Raw genomic sequence first — 5,678 nt, 5'->3', positions numbered from 1 at the left:
TAACAAAAGTCGCCCTTTTAGACCCCTCGGTCGTCAAGGGTTAAAGAGTTTTGTTTTTTTACTAAACTGTAGGAATCATAGGATACTCAATAAAAAAAAATACTTTTTAACCGTAATTAGCGTCAGCCACAAAACAGAAATTTATACCATAGGCCCATTTAGGGACAAAGTCATGGAAACCTTCAGCACCCTGTATCTCAAAATGTAGAGGTTATGGGTAAAGTCAGTTTCGGAATCATCGGATCCAAATCCATATAAAAAGAGATATTTCATCCAATGTACACAACCCCAAAATGTTTATTGTCACCTTAACGTGGAATCTCTTAGTTGCTGGTAAAGATAGATATTTAAAACTTGAAAAAAAAATTCTTTTTCTACACAGCGGGGTTCAAATAATACTTTTACAACTAAAACATTAACATTTTTTACTAATTGTTTTTCCTAAAAGTGCAGGCTACAATATAGGTGTTACGGAAGTTAAAGCCAAAAATACTTCCTATGTTGGGATAAATCATGAAAACCTTCAGCACCCTGTATCTCGAATCTTGACGTGGCGGAAAAATTTTGGTGCCGTTTACGAAATCAGTAGGCCCAATCCCATATAAAATATTATACATATTGCAACATATGTATATTCGGGTGTTTCGCCGCGTTGTTGTTGTTGTTGTGGCGGCTACTCAAGCCCGCCCGGATCGGCATGTTCATCAATGTTGTCCATAGGGGTTTTGGGTGCATGCGAAAAGGTGCCGTGAGTCATGTGGCGACTCTCCGCAGGCCGGGCACTCATTGGGAACATCTGCGTTGACTCTGCTCAGGTACGAGTTTAGCCTGCGACAGTATACGGCATTCACAGGTCGGCAGTCGCTGTAAGTCGTTAAGTCGCTCGTCAGTAATCTTTAGAGACAAATCTAGCAAACCTACTAAAATAATACAGGGGGTTCTACGGAGTGGTGTCCTTTTCCCAGTACTGTTCAACTTTTACATCTCTATGCTCCTTCAACCACCAGAGGGAGTCTCGATTTTCCTTTATGCTGACGATTGTTCGACAATGGCGAAGATCGCTGTATTATACCAATCTTATGACTATAACAATTTTTGTCGTCACAATTTTTTTTATTTTGTACCGATAGCCGAATATAAAAAGATACTAATCTGTACAAATGAACCAATCGCGTGGCTGAGCCTTAAAACTTTGTGCAATATTAAAAAAAAAAATATTTTAAACTTCGAGCTTTTTTAACTAGATTTCCTAGAAGATTCTGAGTCTCAGTTTTGTAGCCCATTGCATTCTAGTAGTATAAAGTACAAGTTTCAAATGGCTAAAAAGTACGCTTGATCTTTTAGCATTTTAAAAGCAGAAAGTGGGAAACTTAGATTTACGCGGGGTTTGTTAAATAATGAACTATATTTTAATTAAAAAATTACCAAGATTAAATAACAACAAAAATGATATGTAAAAACTTGGCAAAAAGTGGGTCGGCTATAATTTTTTGATCACTGTAAGTATGTATTTTTTTTTATATTTAACCCGCATCCATCGGACATTATTAACCGACTTCCAAAAAAGGAGGAGGTTATCAGTTCATCGGAATATTTTTATTTTATTTTTTTTATGTATGTTACCGCATAACTTTGGACCACGTCAACCGATTTCGATAATTCGTTTTGCATCGGAAAGGTAGTGTCTCAGAGGTGGTCCATACTAATCTGGTTAAGATCCGATCAGTGGATCATGAGAGATATATATATACATACATATATATTTTTTTATATGAGAGTTGAAGTCGGGTTTTTTTGCTAAAAATTACTTGTTTTTGCTAAAAATTACTTGTTTGGAACACAAATTAAGTACGTTGTGCATCAATATATGTATCAAGTATGGAAAAAGACCCTAGTATTCAATGAAGTGGTGGATTTTTTTCATTTTTTATTAATGACCAACGTTTATTCATTTTCTGGTCATAAAAATAAAAATGCTTCATAGAAAACATTAACAAATTTTCTTAATATTTTAATATGTTTTCGAAATTTGCATCAAATTGATACAAACGATGGATGCGGGTTAATTGGACATGCACATTGCACATAAAGGTATGTACATACATATGTATCTAATAAAATTAAACAAGTATATTTTACGCAAAAACAAAACCGACTCTAATTCTCATATAAAAATTTAAGATTAAGTATCGTTAATTTCTTCATGATCCAATGATAAGATTTAAAACAAATTAGTATGGGGCCATGCGGTAGATATCATACATTAACAAGAAAAAAAATATCCCGACGAATTGATAACCTTCTCCTTTTTGCGAAGTCGGTGAAAAATAAATGCTTTTTTGCCTTTTTCAAGTTTTTTGTGCCTTAAAATCCTAACCCTGGTTATTACAAAAGCCATACAGGTTTTATCATGATACAAAAAAAAGATAGTTCCATTGTCACTTTTTCGTCGCCATATTAACAACCTGACAATTAAGTAGATTGTGACATTCCGTTCTAGTTAGTTATTAGTTTTTTGGTTATTTACAGACATTTTGTTCTTAGATTCGAAATTTGAACAAGCAAAAGGTATACTGTTGAGTACGGCTCGGTTACTTGTACAACAATTTTGGGTTAATGTGTCCAAATGCTTAACTCAAAGCAAAAAATGTTGACCCACACGTGTGGTCAAACAATTACACGTTATTTTAAAATAAAGATTTCTAGTCTTCAGATACAAATTTATGAATAAATTCGGTTTGAATTACAGACCTTTTTTTAAATACTGTGGTCAGCGAGCCGGGGTTGGACTTACATTTTCTCTGCCAAACTTCTAATTTTACCCAATTTTTTAATAGGTCCGTCTCCGCTTGCCACCGCAAAACCATTGAACAAATAACCGAACATTTCCCCTTTTGTTTTTGAAAGGGAAGAGGTCTAATGGTAAATAAGTTAATTATTGTGTTTCTAGTTTCCATACTAACAATAAATCATCAATTTTGTTTCACACCCCCTCCAAGAAACGACGATATTTTCGAAATATACTAGAATTAGATAATACTCACTTCTCTGACAGTCATGAGGCCCATGGGTCCCAAAGTAAATTCCGTTTTCAAGTTACTTGAAAGACATGGACAAAGGCCAAATCAAAATTGTTCAGTGTCTGAAATATATCAGAAATGAGCATATCGGATATAGAAAGCTGTAATAGTCCTGGCTAGTTACATTGTGAGATAATCAGATGACATAATGACACTAAAAATTTTTTAAATATGTTCACTAAAATTTTATTAATGTAAAAATAAAGATTTTGGAAAGTAGTTACCGAATTTAATGTAAAGTTTAAACGGTTTTAAGAAAAGATATTAATTATTTTTAAAAGGTAAATGTTAATACAACTCTTTAATTTATACTCCCAAATATAGGATATAAAATCCCCTCTACCAAAAATTCTAAATTGCTTAACGCCGCTTCAAATCGTCAAAAATCTCCTTTTTAATCAAAAAATTGTTTATTGAAACTACCTTATTTTTTGTATCATGGGTTATCATCATCGGCGTGGTACATACCTATGTGCATACATACATACATACATACAGTAGGGGAAAAATAAATATGGACACGACATTTTTTCAAATTTCTTTCGTGTATGTATTTAATATTTATTATTTTTTTATAAAATTATAGCTCATTGTATAACAAAAACCATATAAATTAATTTTTCAAACTTTGTACAAAAATTCTGCAAAATTGCATATAAAATTTAAACTTTTTAATCAGAATTTTTGAATTTTTTCGAGTATGGAGTGTTATAGCCTAGTAAGTTTTAGTAGAATGAAGTTTAAGTTTGAAGTTCATAAAAAAATCGCGTTGATTTTTGGCAATTTTTTTAGCACCTTTTCTTCTATACAAAGTATGTTCGACAATTTTTTTTTGCTTGGAAAAAGTGCGTAACATATTCAGAATACATAAGAAAATTATTGGCAAAATTTGTTTACTTTTTTGTAGAGCAAATTTTAGGCGAGCGGCAACCGGGTTTTGGGGCATGTTTCACGAGAGAAATTGCATAAATAGCTACCAAGAATAAATGCACAAACCTAAATATGTATGTAGAGATAGTAGATATCACAATAATATATTTATTTAAGTAAATACCTGTTCATTATTTTATAATTTAAACTAGAAGCCACTTACCCGTATCATAAGCAGCCTTCAACTGCAAATTTATATCATTCGGATGGGGTGGCAGATAGTAGATGCACAGCTTACCACTTAAATTTATGTAAACATTTACATACGGACATGCATATGTACATATGTACTTACACCCACTATGAACTTAAGTTTCACTTTTTACACCTCACAATTTTAATATGTATTTCATATGTACCTCCTTTGTCAGATGGTTGTTGTACTGCATGCTTTGGTCTTCGCAGTCTTTAAAAATTGAGGATTCATGCACTGTTTTCTTTATTTGGCTGGTTTGGCCACGTTTTTACGAAACTTGAAGTTGTATTCATTCAAAAATACATACATATGTACATACAAACATACCATATCCGCTGTCTGTAATGGTTGCGAACGTGCTTCCGGTGCGATACTTCGCGGCGCTACGTATTACTTACAATTTTTATTAATTATTCGTTATCGTTGGCGTACAACAGCTCGCCGCTTTGGTCTACTGGAGGTGATATTGTAATTCTTTTTTTATATGTATGTTCATATGTATGTATAATCGTGCTGTTCACCTGAACACTTGATAAAACGTACGCGGGCGAACTGGTTGGTTAAAAAAAGAGGCGCAAGTGACTCAAACTTCACTGGTTATTCAATGAATATAACGATTTTACGCATAGTTTTCCGATTCATCACCAACTCTACCTTTATCGTGGACGTACTATGTATGTATTTATGTACCAATCTTATATATGCATACATATGTATTATTGCTTTTCAATGTTTATATTTTATTGCTTTCTGTTTTTGTTTTATTTTGTACGCTAACGTCAAATAAGCTGCAACTCTGCGCTGCTACTGTTGACGTCGGCCGGAGCCTGTGCGCAAAGCCATGCCGAAAATTAAGTTAATACAACAACAAATTTAGCGGCAGAGACGGCGACGACGTTATCCAAAAGCAAGGCAACAAATACGATGACAAAGGCAGAGTAACGACTAATTTCACGAAACCACAACAACAAAATCGTTAAACATCTGACTTGGGCGTCAGTGTGGGCGGTGTTTGGGTGCGTGTATTGGTGTTAGGTAATGGCGTTTGTATGGTGGCATTGATGGTGGTTTATTACGTTTGTCGAGCGAGTAAACTGTACAGCACGGTATGTGGGGATCGTGTACAAGAGCAACAATGGTAACAGCATTGATCAAAAACACTAATTGCTTCTGCTGTTGTTGCTTGGAGTCAGATACGGACTGCCACTTCTTCTAAATTTTTTTGTGGGGCCAGGGGCTGTATGCAGGGTATGGGGCACAGTTGCTAAATTTGAAAATGGATCTCGTAATGGGCGCTGTTTCCACTCGTCGTACGCGCGTGCTCTTCAACTTCGGATGGCCTCTCTTTAACGCTACAAATAGCTGTCTGCCAGACGTTTCTAAAATTACACAATTCAGCTCATTGCCCATTAATTTCTTTTAGATTTTTTGTGTTTTCACATGCACTAGGCCAAAATAAACAAATTTTCTGG

The 5,678-nt window shown here is 34.4% G+C and overlaps 1 protein-coding gene across 1 annotated transcript in view; it reads right to left on the bottom strand.

Annotated features, from left to right (window-relative positions):
- LOC118737645 overlaps positions 1 to 5,678 on the bottom strand; it is a gene marked incomplete in the record, with an annotated part of 155,003 nt that overhangs the window by 28,417 nt on the left and 120,908 nt on the right.

The sequence above is a fragment of the Rhagoletis pomonella genome, unplaced genomic scaffold (genome assembly GCF_013731165.1).
Source record: "Rhagoletis pomonella isolate Grant_MI unplaced genomic scaffold, Rhpom_1.0 Rhpom_scaffold_00004, whole genome shotgun sequence".
Classification (NCBI taxonomy): domain Eukaryota; kingdom Metazoa; phylum Arthropoda; class Insecta; order Diptera; family Tephritidae; genus Rhagoletis; species Rhagoletis pomonella.
Note: the sequence above shows the minus strand (reverse complement) of the source record. Positions and strands in the feature narration are given on the sequence as shown.